The sequence below is a fragment of the Phalacrocorax aristotelis genome, chromosome 1 (assembly GCF_949628215.1).
Source record: "Phalacrocorax aristotelis chromosome 1, bGulAri2.1, whole genome shotgun sequence".
In the NCBI taxonomy this organism is placed as follows: Eukaryota; Metazoa; Chordata; class Aves; order Suliformes; family Phalacrocoracidae; genus Phalacrocorax; species Phalacrocorax aristotelis.
Genome location: NC_134276.1, coordinates 11,153,971 through 11,173,657, shown reverse-complemented (window position 1 = coordinate 11,173,657; position 19,687 = coordinate 11,153,971). Strand labels below are relative to the sequence as shown.

Genomic DNA, 19,687 nt, shown 5'->3' with positions numbered 1-19,687 from the left:
TGGCAAAAAGGAAATCCACTTTAATCGGTCCAGCACGCCCTGAGGGAAAGAGGGGCAGGTATCTGGGCACAAAGTCACCTCAAGGCAGACACGGAGAAAGGAGGAGGAGAAAGCTTCCCATGAGGGAGGAGAAGGCTTCCCGCAATAGGCCTGGCAGGAGCACTCTGGCCTCTGATTCAGCATCAAGAAGTCTTTACTAGAAAAAGTGGTGTGGACCTCTACCCCCTGCCCAAACACAGTCACACATCCCTGCACTAATAAAAATCTTGCAGTGTGAATGGAAGAAGCCCCCACATTTGGGAAATCTAAAATGAGGGCCCAAGGTTATAACGCAATGGGTCTGGAAGAGCATTAAATGACCTGAGAGGTTGAGGCAATTCCAGTCACTGATTTTTACAACTTCATCAAGTACTCAAAAAAGTCAGGAACCAAATTATTTCTATTAAAAAAAATACACCATTCAGCAGGCTTTTGTACACCCACGCATGCACTTATCCAATGTATTAGTGATGTACCACTAGCAAAACAAAACAAAAATATATTTTTAACAAATCTTGCACAAAGTCAAAACATAATTCTTTTGCAGACATGCTAGTCCACAAATACGCTCTTTCATTCAGCTTAAGCTGCCAGAATCTCTTATGGACATCTATTACACAGATCTGCCAAAACCATAATTCACCCCTTGACATTAAGTAATAAATACATAATGCAGACACACATTTGTCCTTTTCAAAATTCAGCTGAAATCCATTTCTTTCGATAAGAGCATGACCTGTCCAAGTCACCTTCCAAAATTCAGAATATCTCTCTCCACTGAGGCGTGCACTCCAATCATCATGTCCTGGCTCCTACTTGAAACAGCAGCTATGTACATCCAAGCATTTGACATTAAAATAGGAATTTATGACTGCTTTGCGTGCCATTGGCATGTGGAAGTGCCATTCATAAAGCAGACACTCATGGCAGGGCTCACTGTACAGGCAGAACCAGAGGACACCACGATTCATAATTAAAATTTTCACAAGGAAAATACCATGCAAGCTGCTCCTGAGCCTGGGAAGTGCTTGATTTTAACATGTTTAACCTTACATGATTTCTATTAGCCCAGAGGATGGTGGGTTAAACTAATAGTGAACTTTGCACTTTGCAAACAGTTACACTCAAATTGTCTCCTTTAATTTACTTTTTAGAAGGGATGTTGATGCTGAAAGAAAAATTCACATATAAGGAAATATCTCTGTGCTGCTTAGAAACCTAAGTGTTGCTTTTTCAGGCCTAATGTAGCTAGAAAGTGTTGCACTACACAACACTTACAAACCTTCACGGGTACCAGCCCTGCTGATTAGTGCTTCAATTTCATAGTCAAATGGAGGTCACTGCAGTAGGTGTTTTTCAGGGGAAATGATTAGGATAGGGAAGGATGTAGGGAGGATTTGCAAGAGATGAAAACAAATGACACCGGCCTTGTAATAAAAATTCTGAGTGCAGCAGGGAGGGGAAGATGTATCATCATTAGCTCATTTACCGGTTGTGAACTAGCAAGGGCTCATATCCATGAATCTTTCCATGCCGCATGCACATTTTTAAGAAGGCAGCAAGCTCTAGCACGCACCTGTAAGATCAGACCCAGTGATCACACGAGTAATACGCACCCAGAGAGAAAAATAACAGTTGAAGTTTTCTAGCTGGTGTACTTCTGAAGTCTGCCACACTTCAAAGGGAGCAAGAGCCACAGAAGACAACTGCAAAAAACGAGCCGTGCTGTCAGGGGAACTCTTCCACCAGAAGAGGTAGAGCACGTGCCAGCTACTGCTGGGCAAAACTAGGACTAAGCTCAGTGAAGTGCTTAGCCCTACTAAGTTCAAACACAAATTCTGACCCAGAAACACACAAAATTAAGCATGCAGGAAAGCATGAGAACGTTGGCATTCTTTGCTTTACTACCCATGTAGAAACAAGGTTGGATTTTAAAACCTACCAAAAAAAAAATTTACGAAATCTGGCTTTCAGCGGCACTTGTGCTCCTTCATTACGTGGGCAACTCTGAAGAGCAGCAACAGCACAATAAGGCTGAGGTTAATAAAAGAAAGAGGATGCTCTGGGTCCATGTAGGGTGAGACCCTTTCAGAGCGAGCTACGACTCCATCTGCCACCCCTGGAAAGAAAAGCCTGCAGTCATTAGGAGAAGACAGAAAGAGACCATTGCAAGAGACAATGCAAGGGTCTGGCAGCAATTCAACACAAAGATTTATTGGTCTTGTTTTGTGAGTAAAGGCAGAAGACATCACAGTGCTGGCCCCTTGTATACAAGCAATAAACACCTAAGGATCGTGCAAAGGAAAGAGAGGAAACAAACAGCAGCTGTGAAAGGGAGAGAACATGATGTGGGAAAGAGAAATCATCCTCAGTAAGCACATTTTCTTGCTAGGTGATGTAAATTAAAACATTGATATTTACATCAAGGCAAGGCTGGCTGTTAACTTGTGCCCCCGTGCTCAGTCACTTCTCTTCCTTAGGTATGAACAAGATCGTGCTGGTGAAGAGGAGAAGATGGACCCAGCAAAACCGGCCAGTCCTGTGACTGGTTCACTGGATTTGAACTCTGGCAATAGACATTTGGGTTTACAGAGGAATTTAAAAGCCTAAACCATATGGACAGAAGGCTCCTCAATACTCAGTGGTTGAAAGATGACTGTGAGCATGTCTTTCCTCTCGGTAGCATCTTCTCTCAGGCTCAGCTCTCCATCTATATAGCGCTACACACACTGAATCGTTGCTTTCATAAAGGGCTGAGTTCAGTAAAGCTAATCCCATTCCAAAACACTCAGACAGATATTTAAATCCCACTGGCTTCATTGGGTTAAAAGCACTTAGCTGAATCAGGGCCCCATGCCGGTGGCAGGGACAATAAGAAACCCCATGACATAGACAGGTGGAGAGGACACACCAGTATGTATGCTTTTGCTAGAGAAGGCTTTGGAAGGGAATAAGAGACAGAATTAAAAAAATGGGAGAAAGCTTTCTAGTTAATTGAAGATTAAGAAGAAGTAGAAATAGAAAGTGTAACACAGCTGAAGGTATGATAGGTTCACAGCAGAAGGCAGGAGATTACTTAATAGTCTTACACAATTAAATTAATTCCTTTTAATCTTTTTATACACATTGTAAACAAGATCTCTCTATCCCATGAAAATTACCTTTTAAAGGCTGGGTAAATACATTAACTAATCCTAAAATCCCAGAAATCCCAGTTTAATTTTTTCCTTTTTTGAGAAAACAAAAGCCAAGCAGGGAAGAGCTCTGTAAACTGTTTTGACCTTCAGAGAACCTGGCACTGTTTATTTATTCCAAAAATGAAAAACTGCTTCAAGCAGCTAAGAAAAAAAAAAGTCATTTAAATGGAGGTGGCTACACCTCATTTGCAGTAACCAAGAGGATGCACCCTAAACATTCGCGATATTACACGAAACCCACACAGCAGATAACTGGTACCAGCAACCAGAGGTAAAGTCAGGTGGAAGATAAAACTCTCACTTCTCTTTTTTTGGAAAACAGTTTAAAAATCAGTTTAAAACCATCCAGCAAGACATGGCAGTAGAAGCAATTCTGATGTTGGCTCTGACTTTACTACAGACAATTACTTAATTGCTACTATCCTTTCACGTGCCCATTGGCAAGTATCGTAATTCCCGCTGATATTAGCACATACCTTGTACTTATTCCCCAGGTGAAACAGCAGCACCCTGCACCGGCAGGGGTGCAGACCCCATGGGTGCTTGTACACCCATTTTGGAAGTTACGGAGAGACCAAGGCTGTCCTCAAGGTCCACCACTGCCACGGTCTGAGCCCTCAGGGCTGCAGGTGCTCCACGTGACCCGACCCTGTGCTGGCGGGCAAGGGATCCCGCACCTTCCCAACCACCATCACCACAACACAGTCTTCTGAATTGTCTAATTTCATTTTCATGGACTCTTTTTCTCAGAGCAGAATATCCTGATGAATAATACAAATATGCTACACTATTTTTGTAAGTTTAATTAAGGAACTGAAGGGAGAGTTAAAACACGGCCATGCAGTGTAGTAACCTACAGCTGCACTGCCATTCCTAGGAGACCAGAAAGGGAAATCAACAGCCACAAAGAAGTTTTGTAGTTTTGTTTCCAAATATCTGCAGTGGGGGCAATAAAAATCAAGATAGCAAAATGTGAGACTTAAAAAATATTGTCAATATTATCTAGCAAAAAGTACGTAATATAAAGGATACTGTGTTTGTTTTATTTTGGCCTAAACACGTAGATAGGTCTGCTCCTTTTATATACAGACATTCGGGAATTTTGACTACAGACTAAATGGTTCCTATTCCACCCTAACATCAAGGTGTAACTCATCACGCTCAGCAATATGGAAATCTCAATTAACAACAAAATAGAAAGGTTAATTCATCTAGGAGTTTCTTCATGAGAACAGAGATATCCACCTACTGCTTACTGCCCAGTTCCCATTCAAGAGAGAAACTATATCTAAATAAATAACTAGAGATTAAAATGCCTATGCCTCCCAAGGTGAAGAGTTCTGAAGGCAAATCGCAGGAAGGTTACAGGACGCAGAGTTTGCCGCTGACAGGAAACGTGGTCTAGAGGATTTTGGGTCGAAGTTTCAGGGCAGTAAAACTCAAATTCAGCAGCTGCTGCCATGGCATAACATCTAGCAAGACAGTACTTTTTTTATGTATATATTTCTTTTTCATCTGTGATACTGTACATTTTGCTGCCATGACAACTAAACATTTTCTGTCCATCTGCATGGCCACAGGATAGATCTATACATCTGTTCGTGAATCTTGTTTTTAAAAGACAGATCATATTTTCCCAACTTCTGCATGTTTTCAAAGCTCTATTCAGAAGGAAGCAGAATATTGCAGCTTCTCTGAAATAGCGGTCCATAAATCACACCACACAGGCAGTATGTTGCCCAGGAGACACCTTTAACATCGCTCATGGCCACCACAAATGAAAAAGTCAAAACGGAGGCTGGTGACAAGGACCAGGGAACATTACTTTTCAGTGTGCATTCCCTCCCCATATTGCCTTTGCTTATCACCATTAGCAATATCACTACCCAGAGACCAACTTCCTTACCAGCTGATTAGAAACACAAAACCATTTGCACAAAAAAAGAGGACAATATATGAATGATTAGGGACAGGGAAAAGCATTTTATTGCTCTGTAGTTTAATAATTTTTTTAAGTCTTTGTTATATCTTCCATCCCAAGGCTTACACATCTTTAGAACACATAATTCAATAAACAAATTAACTTCAGTGACATCAAGCAACTCAACCAAGGCTGTAGCATCACTAATCTTTGTGTTTGCTTGTCCTTAGGCACTTCCATTAAATAAGAACAACTCTTCTGCACTACTGAGCCCTAACCCTGCACAGCCAGGTCAGGCTGTGACACTGGCACATGCGATTATTCCCAGCCAGGACAAGCAACAGATTCTTAAAATCTTTAGGAAGATTACCAGCTCTGTCCTTAAAAACAAAAAAAAAAAAAAAGAAAAAAAAAAAAAAAAGAGAAGCGGTTCTGAAATTAAAGTACTGTGGTGTGGAGACAACAGGGAGTTTGATGGGGAGTAGCTTGAAATTTAGACTGTAGTGGGAAGGAAGATATTTCCACACACAAAAGTAAAAAAAAATTAAATCCAACAAAACCAGAGAATGTCAAGCATCACATTAAAGAAAAGAGAGGTCTGCAGCTCTGATTGTGGGGTAGAAAACAATACGGTTATTGAAACGGAGTAGAAAAATGGGAGGAATACAAGACGGCAGAGCATCCTTCCCTAAAAGAACTACTACCATCTTTTATGCCACATAACACAGCAAACATTTTGGCAAGGCAGTGAAGCCATGTTAGATGCGTTCCTTTAGCACATTTCTGAGCCAAAATATCATGTGCTGCAGGCAGCATTAATCTGTTTCCCCAGCTTCTGCGTGCTGCCTTGAACCGCCTGGCCCCAAGCCCAAAAATGGGAATTAGTTGCTCAGATTAATTCCTGTCACCTTTCTGGTGAGCCTTGTACTGGATTTAAAACAAGGACATCATGGCGGGGCTCCTTGCTGACATAGCAATTACTCAGGCAGGTTAGCTAGTAGCTGCCGAGACTATTTATTAAGGTAAATGAAGGGAGAAGCATCACCTGAGCTCCTGGTGTGCCGCGCCCTTGCCTACAGCCTTCCCACCTTGCTACGCTCACGTTGCGTGCATCAAACCACTGCATGGACACAGAGGCAGCGCGTTCTGGGTGTGCTCTGCTGCCGGCTGCCCTGCAGCCAGGGGTAGCCAGCGCTGCTGGTGAGCAGCTCACAGCTCAAGCACGCTGCCAGCTGCACAGGGCTGGAGGTCCTCCCTCTGCCCAGGGGATACCCCAGCACAAAGCCTCTGGTTGTGGTTAGTAGCAGAGCCCCATCTCACCCCATAGCCCTGATCAGTTATTTATGGTATCACAGAAAGTATTATCCAGCTCAGGAACACCCAAGTGGCTTTTTCGCACAGTGCCCGAGAGGCAGGAGCACAACTCCTCCAAAAACTCCCGAGTCCACCAAAATGGTCTCCCATTATTTCTTTCAAGGAATGTTTTACCGAGGGGAACATCCAACAGCCCTTTCCACCTCTGACCATAAGCTCCACAACTGTCAAGAACAGCTAAAAAAGAATACCATAGCTGCATTTTTTACCCCTTTAAAATGATAAATCATAGGACTTGCTGCAGCATGGAGCTACAGCCAGTCCGTTGGCCAGGCCAAACGGGGGCAGGGCAGTTGTGGCAGACAGGCAGCAACAGTATAGATTTGTCTCATTTAGTCCTGAAATTTATTTTCTGTGTTGTTTCCAGCCAGCACTGCAGTAAGCCAGGTTTCGGAGCATCATTCAGCCTCAGAAGGCTGAAAGAAACAATCGGGCGACCTGAGCGCATGGCTGTTGGGTATGTCCAGTGAAGTCAGTATAACATTTCTATAGCTAATTATTTGGAATAAATATACTAGCTTAAATAGGTCACCGTGATGCTACAGTTCCCCTTGGAGATTAGAATGGGAAAGAAGTGACTCCTGAATGGACTTCTCCTTTATACAACTCCAAATACCAAATGACTGTATTACATACAACCACTGCAATGCATTTTGATACATCTCCATCAAAATCACTCATAGCTTTTTAAAGCCATTAATCATGCGAGACTCACAATTGGAACAAAAATGTCTCTGACAATCTGATGATCATTAGACTTATTGTACAGACAGGTAAAGTGAGGCATGAAAAGGTTAGTCACACTGCCAGAGAGATTTTAACTCTCTCTGTAACATACAGTAAGCAGCTTTATCTATCTGATAGTTGCTCTGACTTGTGATTTCAGCTTGAGGCTCAGGGGACCACACCATAAACACCACATAGCAAATAAGCGTCCTAATCAGCTAACACACTGAATGCCTGTGTTAGCAAACATCCTGCTCGCTCCATCACAGCTGCTGCTTCCACACCAAGGACAGGACAAAGCAGCAGTTCTCACCCTGTGTTACTTCCAAGCCATTCCTCCATCCTGCTAAAATCAATTCTGGTTTATCAGGGCGACTCTTCACTAAGCAACCTCTACAAAACAGGGAGTCACAAATTTCCTACATGAACAAGTTGTAAACACCTATAAATGACTCAGTACGAATTTTAATGACATGAACTATACCAGTGCAACTCCTTGTGTGGATGCTTTCAAACCCATGGGGTCACAGTCACATTAATCCAGCATAAGATCACACAAGCATCAAAAGGACAACTCAACCCTTAACTTTATACCTCATCTCCCTTCCCTATCTCCACCAAAATGCCTAGTGTTTGCAGGGCCCATAAATCCAATCAGGGAACTGATCCTCTCACTTCTCTCCAAAACAGCTGAGTCCTCCTCTGGTTGCCCTCTTGAACTGGCTCACCGAATGGCTACGTGAGAAAACAGCCACTGCAGGGAGGTGGTGGGAAGCAGCAGTCAGGACCAGGAATGGGCTGACTGTCACAGTCAGAACAGGTTAAAGGGAGCTGGGAATCACAGCCCTATTTTACTGCAAAGATGGGATTTTTCACAAGCAATTAAAGTTAATTCAGAAAAAGCTGTTTAATGTGCTGACCAGCCCTTCAGGAATCATGCTGGGGAAGGTGGTATCTCCTGGACCTAGGTGACCTGGGGAAGGGGATCCTTTCCAGAGATTCCCATCCCCTCCAGGGACTTTCCAGGAGCCAAAGCGCTCTTGTCAAAGTGGACTGGATTATGACTGACAGCATAAAGCAGCATGGTTACCCTCCCTGTGACCACACGGTTATTTCTGACCACATTCAACATCTACACAGAGCTTCCAAATGGTAACAGAGGACTTTTAATTTGTGGGCACAGAGAAGAAAAAACAGATTTTCTGATAATTAGCTAAATTTTATCTTTGCCAGTGACAAATTAATGTTCATTATGAAAGACTAGGTAATTAAAGGAAAACCCCATGAAAGAGCTGAAACGTACACAAAAAGTTTCAACTACTGTTATGTTTACACAAAGACAATATGAACCCTGCTGCGCTCCTAACAATATAGGAGCTCAGCACTTCGCATTGCAGCAGTGGCTATAGCCAGCCACCAGTAGAACACTTTTGTTCCACTTCCAGCATCAACAAATTCAATCTTTATAGTTCAGATAATTCAGACATAATTAAATATTACCTTCCATCTTTAGAGGGAAGCAGAAATGGGTTTGACAAAGAATTGATGAAGAGCAAAACTCTAGAGTCAGCAGTCCTAAGTTCATTAGGTCACATTTATTAGAAAGATTTGCCATTTACCCTTCAGCCAGCACATCTAAATGCCAGTCCTGTTCCTGCTCGTAAACAGTCCCCATCTCCTCTCCAAACGTCACCACAGGCAGTTTCCTTTTTGAGTATTTTGCCTTTCTCCAGAAGTATGTTTTGTACCTCAGAAGCAGCTTGCTGCCCGCACTGAACTACCTGTTCCTAAAAGGAAGATATCTCATTAAAGCTAGAGCCACACTAGGATGTAAAGGAGCCACACGCTTGCAAAAGGCACCTCATCTCATTAGCAAATGGCTGATGTAACTACTCGGAGATGAAGACACACCATTAATTTGATCTCCATGTAGATACTGAAGGCACAGAACACACTTTTCCATCCCGGTACTGTGGAAGAAAAAACATCACACATTAAAAGTTTGTGAGGCTTCTAATGGAAGTAGCTCACGTGGGCTGAATCTGCTCTATTCAGGATTTCCTTAAGGAGAAGGATGAGGTGGGTGTCTCTGAAGAGCAGTGCTGGGGAAGGTTAAACTGAGGGAGGCTGCCCCGCCCCTGGGAAGGACCCGCAGCCTACCCAGCACCACCCAGAAGAATCAGACCCAAAGCCCCAGTGAGATTTTGCTCCGATCCCCTTCTGGGTGCCAGCAGCCCTGAGAGCCGCTGCAGACAGCCCAGGTCTCTGGCTGTCCCTGGATCGGGTCACGCTGCTGGTGCTGGCCACTCTTTGGGGCTCTCCCCACAACAGCAAAATATAAGGTTATCATCCCAGAGGAAGCTACGTTAATCGCTGCTGATGGCTTGGACTGCGATCTGCCATCACCTAAGAGTTACTGCTTAATGATAATTAAGGCAAGGTAATAAACCCCACCTAATATAGCCAATAGAAGTAGTGCAGCACCAACCAATTCATCCTTAAAGACCACCTCAAGAAAAAACAATAAACTCCCGTCCTTTTAAAAACAGCTACAAGATCCTGCATAGCATAAGAAGGGTGGTCTCACATGAAAAGATATGCTGGGAGTCGGAAAAATCTGTCCCGTCCACCACTGTATGCTATGGCCAAGTACAGTTTCAACACAGAGATGCGGAACACCTCAAGTTCTCACCGTTTTTAATGAATTTCTACACTGTCACCCCCCCCACACCTGGCCCAAAGAAAAAGAATCAAACTATTAATTTATCTGCACCTCTCACCCTTGCAGTAAAATGGGAAACTACATAAATGTTGTACATCAAAGACCTTCCTTCATTAAAATGTGAAAAATAATTTGTGTACTTTAGATGAAAGGTGTTCTGGGACTGTGAGGTATTATGGTAAATTTAATTAAATCCCATAGTTATTCTCTCATAATAATGAAGCTTTTGGGGAAAAAAAAAAAAGTTATTAAAAATTCAGCAGATTCACAGTTAGGGTTTCATTTTTTTCTTTTTCCAAGATCTTTACCTTATAAACTGAACCAGTGGTGAGAAGCAAAACTATTTTTAATAACCTATGTGTAGAGTTGTATTTCCAGAACATGAATTCTCAGTAAAACTTTCAAATGAAGAGGACAAATCCCCAAATATTTATGCATATAATTCATTATGGGCTGCAATGATCTAGAATCAGAAATGAATTTGCTATGCAAATTTTAGTAAAACTGAAAAAGCAAAGGCTTCAACTGTGAAAGATGGGCAGATCTAGCTGTCACACTGTGAAAGTGGAGAGCTATTGAAACCACATACAATCCGATTACTCTCAGGCCAATGTAAGCACTTCTTCATAATTAGTCCTGACATAAATCAAAACAGGAAAGTTTAATTTCATTCCTTATAGTTGCTAGGATGATTATTCATCAGTGCTAACAGCCATGAGCTCAGGTTTGTAACTAAAAACTGACTTTCACTGGCAGAAACTGCAGCTTAGCTCAAGCCAGACCCAAACCCCAGCATCTCCTTAGCCCCAGAGCTACACACCTCTCCAGTCTGTCGCCTCGGAGAACTGTCACTTGCACATGTACAGTGAGTACATTTTGCTCAGCTCCAAGATGAAAATATCAAAGTAACTGAAAAGTATTTCCTAAGAGAAGCAGCTCCAGGCTGCCTCCCTCAAGAGGGTGGTAGAGGTAACCAGACTGTCACTAGTGGGGAACAGCTGCAAAGCTGAGGTGTAGCTGGCTATGTAGCTAGTGTGTTTACTGTCTACAGGTCATGGTACAGACACCCAAGAGCAAAAAACCAACATGTGTGCCTAAATGGAGGGGCACGTAAGCTCTGCAGCACATTCTCATGTCCCCAGGCATTTAGATGGCGGGATGTGCTGGAGGTTAGTGCAGCTTTCTGCAGATCCACGCTCCCCATTTTCTTTCCCATTCCCCTGACGCAAAGAGCACAGAGGAAGCTAAACACAGTCCTATATCTTCACACGCTTCCCACTCCCAGAGTACACCTGGAGTAGGACTTGCCCAAGCAGAGGGCAGGTACCATGGGCAGGACCCACCTGACCACATTTCACCACCTGGAGTAGGACTCGTCTCTCCTTGGCTGACTGACACGTTCATGTCCAACCTACATGAGATGTTAAACCAGGGGAGCAAAGCTGTATGAGATGAACACTGCCCCATGTTATGTGACCAACCTAATGCCCATGTCACCTAATTATGGTGCCAGGGAGGGCTGCCCAGGGCCCAGCCAGCAGTGAGAGATCATGCAGCTTCCCACCCCATGTCCCTGCCCCGCACTCTGCAAAACACTGGAGGCACAGAGCCTGCAGAGCTGTCCTCAACACATCCCCAGACAAACGGAAGGATGTGACAAACTCCTAACCACGACTAAATGGAACTATCTCTTTTTTGTCAGGCACTGGCAAAATGATCAGGTTGACACCAGTGGACAACATAACTCTGAGAAACGTAAAAATTTATTAGTGTGAATGCCTAATTCAAATCAACTGCAATGAAAACTCCCTCCCCACATGCACTCAGTTTGGCTTTCTCTCAGTTATTTCTTACTGGCAACACTTCAATGCTAATAAGACACCATAAGTGTATAAAATGTAATAAATATGTTTACATTAAACAGCAGACTACAGATTAGAAGAATCTGTTCTGTGAGCTATAGAAGCTCATCTCTCAGCATCTATTCAGGTAAACATGTACGTACAAAGGGAAAGAGATCTGACAGCAAAAGGACTTCTTTTCATATGTTCTTTTTACCTTGCTGAGAAAGACCTAAGAAGGTCCAAAACTTGAATACTACATTAGCAGAACAGCCTTAGAATATGATACATTTTTTTAGCAATGGGAGCAATGAAAGACTGGAAGAGCTTCCCAAGCACGTGCCTGATTTGCCATTAGTTGTAGCCCTTGACCTGCAAACAGCTTCGTAAAAAGCACCCTTTAATGCAGCCTCCAAGTAAGCCCTGGAGCCTGCACATGTACTGAAGCAGGGTAAAGAGATACATGGACTTATATTTTTGATAGTCCTATGTTACCACCTGTCTCTACTCCAAGCCAGCCCCATGACCAACTCTCTCCAGTTCTACTGGTCCCTAAAAAAAGCCACACAACCCACTGCATGGGTCAGATGGCAGGATGTGTCCTCAATTTTATTGGCCACTGGACATTCCTCTCTCTTGGACTTGTTTCAGGAAAGGATTAGGCAGTACACCAAAGTGGCTCCACATAATCTTAGACACGGTTGAAATATCCTCCCTCTGTATCTCCCAGGAGGACAGGACTGCTTGCATTGCCCTCCACATAGAATCATAGAATCATAGAATCGTTAAGGTCGGAAAAGACCCTTAAGATCATCGAGGCCAACCAAGTTGGCAGTTTTGCATTAACAGCATCATTTCTCAATGCCCCTGGGCTTCCATTGGTGCCTTGGAAGAGCTAAAATGGATTTTTCTCCAGTTTCCTCTGAACTGTCATGAATTGCTCACATAGGAAGGCAGTTTCTGGTCTGAAGTGATGCCAGGATAAAGCTGATGCTCAGAAGCTCAGACTGATCACCACACACTGGAAGCCAATTTTCCTCCAGTCTCAGCTAACTGGCTACCTTGTGACTTGGTCTCATCACTGGCGCTTTGGGCATAAGCTTTCTGCAGAAGCACAGGATGACACAGGTGTCATTTCTGGGCTTACGTGCTAAGGGAGAGAATAACAGAACACACGATAGTACAAAACGCTCTTGGAAACAAATCTCAAGGGTGATAAAGGTAACAGCTAGGAGGAAATACAAACTGCACTTTTCTTTATTAATACATAAATTACTCAGAAATTGAGATGAAATGTCCTATTACCAGGAGCATCCTGAATAATAAAGGAGATTCTCTAAACATTTTCCAAAGAAGGAAAACATGCAAATTACAGCTAGCTGTAAAAGTCATATATCATGAGCTGGTTTATGGGGTATAAAGCCAAGAGAGATAAACAGCCTGAATGGAACAATTCTGCATGACTGGCCTCACTTAGGAAACTTTCAAACATGTCAGAATGACACTAAGGGCCCTTTAGGGTAAATATTTTCAGAAGATGATGCATTGTTTTATGGTTCATATTATTAAATAAAAACTTTAAAAAATTCACTCTAGTGAAACCAAGACAAGCCTTGTTCCTTTACTAATTTACAGCTACAAATGACAGGGAAATTATAAACACATAGACCCAGAATTTATTAAAAAAAACCAACTAATTTTAAAGAAAAAGAAAAATGTTAACAATTACTTTCCTAAAATTGAAAATCATAAATGAAGGAAAGCTTGCACTATTAAAAGCTTCCAGAGATAACTCACAGAACAGCGATAACGCAGTACCGCAGACTCAGAAATAGCTGTTCCCAGGAATACTTTATGCATGCCTGACACATACAGGATGACAGGCCAGATTTTTGCCCGGACTGTGCTCTGTGATCTGTCTGGCATGCGCCTGCCCAAAGACACTGATCAGGAAGCCATCGCGGCCGGGCTGAGGACCAACAATCTCCAGTCCCGATGGCAGCTGCAAGTGCCTCCACCATGAGCATCCCCCTTTCCTGAGCCACCTCCCAGCAACATCCACTGCCATTTCTCTTGCTGCACAGCCTGAAGTTACTTTCAAAACTGGTTTTAGAAGCCTGAGATAATTAAGTGGCTCTGAAATACTGGCTCTGGGCAATGAAATTTGCCTACACTCACCAGGAAAATGAAGAACATATATAAGACTAATGCCTCAAAACTCTACAATGAATTCAATTCTACAAGTGAGTCTGCCCAGATTTACCCACTAGCTCCTAAAATTAAACAAGCAATGGGAAAATATTACGTATCTCAAACTATTTTAATTTTTACTTGATTTTGTTTCAAGAAAATGCTAGTAATGGTCCCACATAAATACTTATCAGACCACTCAAATTGTAACAAATGAAAGTATCTTTCAACTTGCGTACACAATAACTGAAAACTATTTTAAAAGACGGCAATGAGATGCAGAGGGTCTGAAGCAACAAATTTATTCCCGTCTTCCAGAGAGATATAACAGTGCAGGCAGGTCTGTTATATTGTAAACTATATCATCTGGTGTTTCTAGTTTCCATTATTAATCGTTTGAAGTAATGATTAGCATTTTCCAACACCAAGTGGCTGCTTCTTAGACTCCAGCCACAGTTTGTCAGGAATTTCTATCACTGATGACGTACCTTAAAAGGTATCAGGAGATCTGACTGCTATCCTTGGCACCATAAATAAATCCATGGAGTCTGTAATCATTTGCACTCCACTGTCATTTAATAGTATCCTTAAGATTTTAGCACCATGAAGGACAGGCTTGGCTTATTCATTTGAATTTCAGGGCTGAAAACACCTAAAGATAAGAAGTTAACAGGGTCGTCTCAAGCTCATGTTCTTATCAGGGGGCCTCTACAGGGGTTAAAATTAGTGCCAGCTAATGCCTAAATTTAAAGTTCCAATGAAAATGAGGAGACTCAGACTCCTGAATAACCTTAGGAAATGAGGTTAGTAAGTTTTGCAAGTGTTGCTTAAGTCCATGCTTATGGGCTTCGCAAGAACATTAAAGATCCCCTACACATTTCATTAATACCACTATTTTGTCTCTGTGTTCAATTTCAATGGGACTTAAGAAGATGTTTCAATGCTTTCCTGAGAAGCAGAATGTTGTGGTTTAACCCGGCAGGCAGCTAAACATCACACAACCGCTCATTCACCCTCCCCCCGACCTGGTGGAATGGGGAAGAGACGCAGGAAAAAAAAAGTAATTCATGGGTTGAGATAAAGACAGTTTAATAGGACTGAAAAGGAAGGGAAAATAATAATAATAATGATGATAAAATAATATATCAAATAAGTGATGCGCAAGGCAATTGCTCACCACGAGCTGACCGATGCCCAGCCAGTCCTGAGCAGCAATCACTGCCCCCTGGCCAACTCCCCCCCTTCTTATATACTGAGCATGACCTCATATGGTATGGAATATCCCTTTGGCCAGTTTGCATCAGCTGTCTTGGCTGTGCCCCCTCCCCTCCCAGCTTCTTCTGCAAAGCACGAGAAGCTGAAAAGTCCTTTACTTAGTGTAAACACTGCTGAGGAACAACTAAAACATCAGTGTGTCATCAACATTATTCTCAACCTAAATCCAAAACACAGCACTGTACCATCTACTAGGAAGAAAATTAACTCTATCCCAGCCAAAACCAGGACACAGAAAAAGACTTATTGCTTCAGTTTTCCCACCTATGCAGTGGAGGTAGTCATTCCTTGCATCCTGGGGCACTGCCACACTAATTCCATTCAAGCCTACAAAGTCTCAGCAGCAGAAGATGCTGAAAGTGTCTACTTTCTCTGCTCCTCTAGAACTGATTGCGTTCACTTGCTATTACTAGTACATCCACAGGTAGAGTAGGGATAAATACAGAAACTCTATGCATGCCAGGCTGTTACGTCAACTGTGCACAGAGTAGAAACACATGCCAGATTAAAAAGTGGAGCTTGAGTCAAAAATGCTGTTTAGCTGAACCCAAATCATTAAGAAATGAGAAGGAAGACATCAGCATTTAGGCTAAGACCGATCTCATCTAACTCAACCTTTTGAGAAGTCAGGAAGTCTTGCTAGTTGTCCAAGTCCCCACTGCACCCAGAAAAGAGGTACTGCTAGATGGCAACTAGTCACCTAGGATAGGTGGTTTCACAAACCCTTATGCATTTGCTGGAGTCACCATCAGCTCTTGAGACAGGAAAAATACACCATTGTGCTGTGGTATCAGCACTATGAGGGTGTACATACCAGAGCTGAGAAAATCCAGTGTTTTATGAAGGCAGAGGAGGACCTCTGACAGACACCATTTCCAGAAGACTAGTTATATCTATCACAGCCATCACTAGGATGAAAACTCAGAGGACACTGTCCTCTCTTTAACAGATCTCTGCTCATTTTGTGTAACAGCAATCTGGAAATATAGTGGGGTTTTTTACACAGTTCTCTTCTAAGGAACTGCAGTTAGCAGACTGGCACGGAGCACAGAGAAACACACTGGGTGGGAGCAGTACGAAGCAGTACTGGAGATGAAGTAATGGCTCGAGCTTCTCCATAGCCCCTGAGTTGCATAAGGGGAAGGTAAGCACCTACTTCCACAAGTGAGGTCAAAGCATCAGATCTTGATGACTTTCTATAGGTGGAAAAGAACATAGTGCTGAACATGGCCCAGAACTATGTTCTCAGAAAATGAAAAATTTTAAAATATTAGCTGCACGACTCTCATAGACTCTTAAAAACCTTCTTTTCAGTTCTTATTTTGAGAAGTACATTTATGTGCAGGCTTCATATTGAAAGACAATTCCCTGAAATTAGGCAAAAAATATCAAACCGGTAGAGAGGAGTCGACACATTTTATCTAGCATGTGAACCTGACAGCATATATTCTTGTTTACAATTGGTATACAGTTAACAGGGGTGGGTAACATCTGACCAAAGCAAGGCATTTAGTGTAGACCTCTACCTCTGAGCTAGTCATACAAGGACATTTCATAGTTCAGAGAAAAATGCACATTTTTAAGAGCACGATTAATCCAACTTATTTCATATACTTACTTTAGGGTAAAATGAATCATGTTTCTCAATTGCCCATTTCTCCCTGTTGACTATAAGGAAAGCTTGCAGTGACTAGTTCTGACTGTAGGTGACCACATTTCATCATATAGATTACATCTCCCAGGAGCCCAAGAGAATGAGAGGAATGGGAGGAAAAAAAAATAACAAACCAAAACCAAAACAGGCGGTTCTGAACACGAGACAGACAGAAAAAAAGAATCCGTAAATGGCAGTATTGCATTACACGTCCCTCAGTGCAGGGATTTTAAATGGCAAGCTTGTGACATTTATACTAACAGTCGATAAACAGGCCAATGAAGATAGAAAATCAATGAGTTTGAACAGTACACCTAGGCTGATGACAAACTCAATCTCCATTGAGGCTTGAATCAACAAATAAGAGTCCTCTATAAAAAATGTTCCTTTTTTTTTTTTAAACCTCTAGAAAAGTCTTAAACCAGGTTTTTAGCTATGAGTTGAGTTGTAAACCCATGAGAAATTTATTCTGCTAGCTGAGATACTAGTGGGAAACCAGGGATGAAGTTGGAGCAGGTCAGGAACTGCTGCCTTCTAATTCAGGAGAGTTTTTATTGATTTACAAATTTGTACTGGCTCTGCCTCCTGGAAAAGGAAAGTGAACCCACTGAGACAAATTTGGAAGTGATTCACAAGACTGTGGGACCAAATACATGTAAAATTTCACTTCAGCAAATACTTGTAGCTGGCAAACAGTCACTATGCTTCTGGTTAGTACCACATATGAACTACAGTATTTCACAGTGAATACATCAACACAACAATAATCCTGAAAACTGATTCTCTATGGCACAAGGCAAAAGCAGCACCATGGGAAGGAAATTCCAGGCGGACCCCCATGGCACATCTCTAATAAACTGAACAGCACCAGGATTTGCATGTATTCCCTCTGCAGAGAGATCCATACTGGCCAATACGGAGGAGACTCACAAGCTTGCTGACCACAAACTATTGTTCAGACCTGAATGGAGGAGAGCCTGTTGTGGCACGCACACCATAAACCAGGTCAAGTTCAGTGGAGTTAGATGCACCTATATGCACCTGTATACATCTATAGGGGAACAAGAACAAAGCTACCAGCCAAGAGGCATGTGGCAGCATGGTGCAGTGTGGATCCACCATGCAGGCCAGCTCCTCCTCAGGTCTCTCCGCACTGTTTCCCCTCCTTGGTATTGATGTGCCTTGGGGAGCACCGGCACATCTCATTCAGCACATGGGATGGCACCATTAAGACAGAACATTACAGAAGAATAAAAATGATGCACTTGAGCAGAATGTTGCTGGAAGCACAGACTTGCTTGGAGACCAGCCTGCTCACACACCAGGATGAATTTGGCCCAGTTTATGTCCCAATGATTATAATGGATACTGCAGACTTCTTTTCATTAGGGCAGCAGCCAAAACTATTGATTTGTTGTGCTTCGCACTCCTGCTTACCTTCACAAATTTCAGGAGAGACGATGCATAAGCCAATAGAGTTGGTCAGTTTAAAAGTGACAAATTAACTGCACTGAAAGTAAATAAACAGCTATCTCTCTGTAAATTAATTCAATATGTGACTTGGGCTCTTTTCTACAGCTAGAAAGCTGATTCATCATTCAGCAGCATTTAAGTTGCCACCAGTTCAATAGCAGAGTGTTAACGTTGTGTCCTATTTGACACAGCTGGTCCAATTCTGAACTCGGGTTAAAAGAGTGCGACTCAGGGTAAACTCCTGAACCCCCAAGCCCTGCTCTCCACATTGCCCTCGCTGCAGCTATGCGCCGAAGTGTTCCACAAGGTGGTTTCAGGAAGGCTTAAGTTGTACTGAACAGTTGGGAAAACAGATAGAAAAAGAATCCAAAAGAGTCTTGATCTGCTGGATTATGAAGTGTCTTCTGTAACAGTACAGTGAAACAGGACAAGTGACAGGGTTGGTTCATTTTCATTAAAATACTTGTGAAAGAGTGAAAGAAGACAAATATATGCAACTTTTAAAGTTTGGGGAGTGGTTTGTGGGGTACCCCCCACCCAACTAGATTTCAGTTCTAGGAAGGAACTAAGTATGTTTAACGTGGAATATTGAGTACAATTCCCACTCATGTCAAAACATGATTTGAGCTTTACTGAACAGGGACCCTAACTTATTATAGCCTATTGCCCCTACTAGTGTAGATACAGGGTAAAAACCCTGGTAAATTTATTAACGAGTGACATGCACTAACTAACTTACTCTCCCTAACAATTCCTTTCAGTTCAATAAATGTTGAATCTTGAGATTTTCAGACCAACACTGAAGCATTTGGACCAGTCTCCCATTGTTTTATGAAGAAACCATTTACTTGAAATTGATGCTAATGAATAAGAAGGTAGGCCAAAATTTTCAAATGCTGGAGTTTAAAATTGAAATTCATGTTCAACTGCCTAAATAATATTGCCCGAATGCCTTCAACTGCTCTTAGCACTGTAGGATATGCAAGTCTTAATGTTTCTGGAAATTAGAGTAGGTGCCCTCTTGACTTTTGACATTCAAGTTTGATGTTTCTGGACACAAGGTTTTGACTGTATCATCTGTTTACAGCTGCAGCACAGAGACTACAGCACAAATAGAATAAAAATATTTTTCACTGCTTATGCTGAGACGCGATCCACAGCATTTGTAATGTCGTCTGTTTTTCATAATGCTCAGTTTAGAAAGTTGACATTTGACTAAACAGTTTGATTTTGCCAAAACATACATTTTAATCTTATGTTTTAATACCACATTCT

The 19,687-nt window shown here is 42.3% G+C and overlaps 1 protein-coding gene across 1 annotated transcript in view; it reads right to left on the bottom strand.

Moving 5' to 3' along the window:
- Positions 1 to 19,687, bottom strand: part of FAT3 (FAT atypical cadherin 3) — a 362,856-nt gene that overhangs the window by 314,720 nt on the left and 28,449 nt on the right. The window lies entirely within an intron of this gene.